Here is a 6025-nt window from a genome sequence, read left to right as displayed (position 1 = left end):
CCAGCTACGTACAAATAGAAAAGGGTGGCTGTCACCGCGAAGGAACCTAGGAGCTGCGTCAGGATTTCTACAGAGGAGGAGAAGGACCTTGGGGGGCGGAAATCGGCTTGGCACAGGAGTCCCGGGAGACCTGCTCCGAGAGGACTGACAAAGTGAACATTTACTTGGGGTTTATTAGCGGGAGGGCCTGGAGGGGAGATGCTGGGGTTGGCTCAAGACACCCTCCTCCAGACCCTCCCCAAACAGCTCTAATCCTAAAGACAAACCTGCAAGGCAGGCATGACCCCTGTATTCAAGAGGCTCAAAGAGGCTGGGCGCGGTGGCTCACGCCTGTAATCCCAGCACTTTGGGAGGCCGAGGCGGGCGGATCACCTGAGGTTGGGAGTTCAAGACCAGCCTGACCAACATGGAGAAACTCCGGCTCTACTAAAAATACAAAATTAGCCGGGCGTGGTGGCGCGGAAGGCTGAGGCAGGAGAATCACTTGAACCCGGGAGGCGGAGGTTGCGGTGACCCGAGATCATGCCATTGCACTCCAGCCTGGGCAACAAGAGTGAAACTCTGCCTTAAAAAAAAAAAAAAAAAAGTTCAGAAGAATCATCGTATTTTATCCAGGCTGTGGCGACAGTAAAAAGGCAGTAGGACTCCAAGGGACGTGGCTCCCTGCAGCCGGGTCGTCAGCTGTCACACAGCCCTGAGCCTGCCAGGGTCTTCAGAGTCATACCTGTATTCCCGCCTGGTTAGTACCAGACTAAGGATAGGAGTGGAAGGAAAAAATAATCTCTGGAGCCCAAACATGGTCACTAAGCCCCCAGCGGAGTGGGATACCCAAGGAACTGAAGACCAGAAGGCTGGAGGTCAAGGTGGTCCCAACTGCCTGCTCACCCTAGCCCTATCCTGAGGGCCATGGACTCCAGACTCCAAATCAGTGCTGGGGCATGCTGTCTTCCATATGGAAGTCAAATCATTTCAGACCTCTATAAAGAGCTCATAAGATAGCCAAAATGGGGAGGACACAGCCAGAACCAGCATAACTCTTTCCCCTCTCGCATCCTTAGAGTGTGACAGAAGGTATGCAGAGCAGAGTGCTTGATATGCATTATGGCTGTTTGATGGAATTTTCTATCAGTGTCACATAAATCACTTTTGAGAGGTAAAAATAACTCTTGAAACAAAAGAAACAGGCTACGTGTGGTGGCTCACGCCTGTAATCTCAGCACTTTGGGAGGCTGAGGCATGCAGATCACCTGAGGTCACGAGTTCCAGACCAGCCTGGCCCAAATGGTGAAACCCAGTCTCTACTAAAAATACAAAAATTGGCCGGGCGTGGTGGTGCATGCGCCTGTAATCCCAGCTACTTGAGAGGCTGAGGCAGGAGATTTGCTGGAGCCTGGGAAGTGGAGGTTGCGGTGAGCCAAGATCACGCCATTGTACTCCAACCTGGGCAAGACTCCCTCTCAAAAAAAAAAAAAAAAAAGAAAAAAAAAGAAAGAAAGAAAAGAAAAGAAATAGGCTGGGCATGGTGGCTTAGACCTGTAGTCCCAGCACTTTGGGAGGCTGAGGCGGGCGGATCACGAGGTCAGGAGTTCAAGACCAGCCTGACCAACATGGTGGAAACCTCGTCTCTACTAAAAATATAAAAATTAGCTGAGTGTGGTGGCGTATGCCCATAATCCCAACTATTCAAGAGGTCGAAGCAGGAGGATCCCTTGAACCAGGGAGTCAGAGGTTGTAGTGAACTGAGATCACGCTATTGCATTCCAACCTGGGCAAGACTCTATCTCAAAGAAAATAAAAGAAATAAATGACTACCAGAGTAGAATTCATCCCTTCCTGGGACATCTAGGAAAGCTTCACGGAGAAAGGAACGTACAGCATATTTACTTGTGTATGTTCCTTCCTGCCCTCACTGGATCTTAAGCGCCACCTGGGCAAGGATTTTTACCTGTGTTGTTCCCCCGCTTCATCCCAGCACATTGCAGCCTGTCTGGCCCATAGCAGAGGATGGAGAAATGTGCGTTGAGTGGATGTGTAATGAATGAAGTAGGCCTTGAAGTTGAGGAGAATTTTGGCTTAACCTGCTAGATTTGGGGATCAGGGTTCAGGGCCTGGGGAACAGCTCTCAGAACTTACAGAGAGACCTGACTTACATGTGTAAAAGCTGTTTGCTTGTTGAACATCTGTAAAAGAGACCCAAGTTAACACCTGAAAGAGATGAAAACATATGTCCTCACAAAAATCCGCCAGGCACAGTGGGCTCACGCCCGTAATCCCAGCACTTTGGGAGGCGGAGGTGGGAGGATTGCTTGAGCCTAGGAGTTCAAGACCAGCTTGGGCAACATAGTGAGACCCCCATCTCTACACCAAAAGTTAATAACACATATATATATAAACTTGCACCAGATATTTATAGCAGCATTATTTACAATAACCAAAAGGTGAAAACAACTCAAATGTCCATCCATTAAAAACCATTGCATGAATAAACAGTCATAAATGCACCAAATGGAGTATTATTATTCCGTTGTAAAAAGGAATGAAGTAGTGACACACGCTGCATCGATAAACCTTGAAAACATTTGCTAAGTAAAATAAGCTAGGCCCAAAGGACCCCGTGTTGTATGATTCCATGAAATCCTCAGAATAGGCAAATCTATAGATAGCAACTAGATTCATAATTGCCTTTAGCCTGGGGGAGTGCACATGGGAGGTTAGGTAGGTGACAGCTAAAAGGTGTGGGGTTTCTCTGGGGGCTAATATGAATTTTTTTTTTTTTTTTTTTTTGAGACAGTCTTGCTCTGTCATCCAGGCTGGCGTGCAGTGGCACGATCTCGCCTCACTGCAACCTCCGCCTCCCGGGTTCAAGCAATTCTCCTGCCTCAGCCTCCTGAGTAACTGGGATTACAGGCACCCGCCAGCATGCCCAGCTAATTTTTGTATTTTTAGTAGAGATGAGGTTTCACCATGTTGGCCAGGCTGGTCTCAATCTCCTGGCGTCGTGATCCACCTGCCTTGGCCTCCCAAAGTGCTGGGATTACAGGCGTGCGCCACCGCGCCCGGCCGTGAATATTCTAAAATTGATTTGTGATGATGATTGCACAACTCTGTGAATATACTAAAAATGATGAAACTGTGCACTTTAAAGGGTGAATATTTATGTCAATTCTATCTCAGTAAAGCTGTTACCAAAAACAAACAAAAACAAAAACTAAAAAACAAAAAGTTGATTTCGGAAGTCCTGAAAACAACTCTTCGCACCCCACCCTCTAAATGAGACCCTATTAAGAGGCCTCTTTTCTGAGCAAATGCCCGATTTGTTCTCCTTTATTTTACAAACCCTTGTGAACCGGATGGCCTCTGACCTCCAACAGCTTCTAAATCCCGGGAAGTGAGACTGTGCTGAACGGTTTTTAATGGATGGCCTCTGTAGATATGCAGTGGGTTCTTCTGTAGTTGACAATCGGAGTCTGACGGTTTTGGGATGGCCAGTTCTTTCTCCCAGGTACGGGCTCCACAGAGTGCCTCCTGGTAAGAGTGAATCCTCTCTAACCTGTCTTTCCTCCCAGTTAGTGCTTAAACCCATTAGTTCAAATTTGCTTCGAGTTCAAGGTCTTGTAAGATCAGACCAACCTTCCTACCCAAATCTGTTTAAAATAGGCCAGGCGCAGTGGCTCACGCCTGTAATCCCAGCACTTCCGGAGGCCGAGGCGGGCGGATTGCTTGAGCCCAGGAGTTTGAGACCAGCCTGGCCAACGTGATGAAACCGCATCTCTATAAGAATACAAAAATTAGCTGAATGTGGTGGCGCACGCCTGTAGTCCCAGCTCCTGGGGAGGTTGAGGCGGAATTGCATAAACCCAGGAAACAGAGGTGGTAGTGAGCTGAGATGGCGCCACCACACTTCAGCCTGGGCGACAGATTGAGTCTCCATCTCAAAAAAAAAAAAACAAAACAAAACTTTTCCTCCAGGCCTTTCATGAGCCTGAAGGATTGATCTCCTGCGACCTCCAGCAGATGAAAGGAATGTGTCTTTGGAGGAGCATTTCTCACCTCCCTTGACACCCCCCAATTCACCTAAACCCACAGGTTTGGAACTACCATGAAGCAGAGCTTCCTGTCGGGCTTGGGGAAAAGGTTTAAATATTCCCTTGCACAGGGGTCTCCTTTCCCAACACTCTCGTTTTACTCCTCACAGCCAGGATGAGAAGAAAAAAAAAAATGAGGCCCCGAAATCCTTGCTTGGATCCTAATCCCACAGTTACATCCCTCTCCCAGTGTCAGAACATGGTGTTGTGAGGAATACATTTCAATTGGATTCTATAGGAGACACCAGCCACATGGCTTACAGATACAGCGTGCGCTGGTCACAAAGCCCCTCCCATTTTCTAATACGCACGGCCAGATACGCTGGAGGTTCTAGTCTCACAAAAAACATTGACAGTAGTAAAGGCTGGCAAGTATGTGGTACAGTGGAAGTTCTCATATGTTGTTGGTGGGAGAACGAGAGTACAGCCACCTTGTTTTAAGAAACACTTTGGCATTTTTAAAATTTTTGAGGCAGAGTGTCACTCTGTTACCCAGGCTGGAGTGAAGTGGTGCAACGTCGGCTCACTGCAACCTCTGTCTCCCAGGGTCAAGTGATTCTCATGCCTCAGCCTCCCTTGTAGCTGGGATTATAGGCACATGCTACCACACCCAGCTAATTTTTTTTTTTTTTGAGATGGAGTCTTGCTCTGTTGCCTAGGCTGGAGTGCAGTAGTGGTGCGATCTCAGCTCACTGCATCTCTGCCTCCTGGGTTCAAGCGATTCTTCTGCCTCAGCCTACCAAGTAGCTGGTGTCACGTGCGTCCATGTGAAGAGACCACCAAACAGGCTTTGTGTGAGCAAGCTTTTTAATCACCTGGGTGCAGGCGGACTGAGTCTGAAAAGAGAGTCAGCGAAGGGAGATAGGAATGGGGCAGTTTTATAGGATTTGGGTGGGTAGTGGAAAATTATAGTCAAAGGGGGTTTTTCTCTTGCGGGGAGGGACGGGGGTCACAAGGTGCTCAGTGGGGGAGCTTCTGAGCCAGGAAAAGGAATTTCACAAGGTTAATCGATCAGTTAAGGTGTGGCAGGAACAAATCACAATGGTGGAATGTCATCAGTTAAGGCAGGAACCTGTCATTTTCACTTCTTTGGTGATTCTTCACTTGCTTCAGGCCTTCTGGATGTATACGTGCAGGTCACAGGGGATATGATGGCTTAGCTTGGGCTCAGAGGCCTGACATTCCTGCCTTCTTAAATTAATAAGAGAAATAACATAAAATAGCGGTGAAATGTTGGGGCAGAGAAAAATTTTTTTCTCTGGTATGGAGAGAGAATGGGCGATGTTTCTCAGGGCTGCTTCAAGCAGGATTAGGGGCAGCGTGGGAACCTAGAGTGGGAGAGATGAAGCTGAAGGAAGATTTTGTAGTAAGGGGTGATATTGTGGGGTTGTTAGAAGGAGCATTTGTCGTATAGAATGATTTGTGATGACCTGGATACGGTTTTGTATGAATTGAGAAACTAGACGGAAGGCACAAGGTCCAAATAAGAGAAGGAGAAAAACAGATATTAAAGGACTAAGAATTGGGAGGACCCAGGACATCCAATTAGAGAGTGCCCAAGGGGGTTCAGCCTAATTACTGGCTTGGTTGGTGAGTTTTGGGGCTCTACCCTTAGTTTTTTTATGTTGTCATACACCAGGCAAGGTTGATTTCGGTAAAAACGACACTCCTCGTTTAAAAATATACAGAGTCCTCCGTTTTCAGCAGTGAGTAAGTCAAGGGGCCACAGAGGTTTTGGAGGACAACTGCAGCTAAAAGGTCAACTTGGGCCTGAAGGACTGATAAAAGTTTGTGATATGTCTGTGATGCTAGCAGAGATGTCATTAGAGAGGCTATGGAAGGTCATGACAGAGGTTGAAAGGCCTGCTATTCCGGTACCGAGGGCAATAGTGGAGGCAGAAAGTCCTAAACCGATAAGCAAGGGAATTAGTGGAATAACT

This window comes from Macaca fascicularis, chromosome 8, assembly GCF_037993035.2.
Source record: "Macaca fascicularis isolate 582-1 chromosome 8, T2T-MFA8v1.1".
NCBI classification, from domain to species: domain Eukaryota; kingdom Metazoa; phylum Chordata; class Mammalia; order Primates; family Cercopithecidae; genus Macaca; species Macaca fascicularis.
This window is presented reverse-complemented; position numbering follows the sequence as displayed.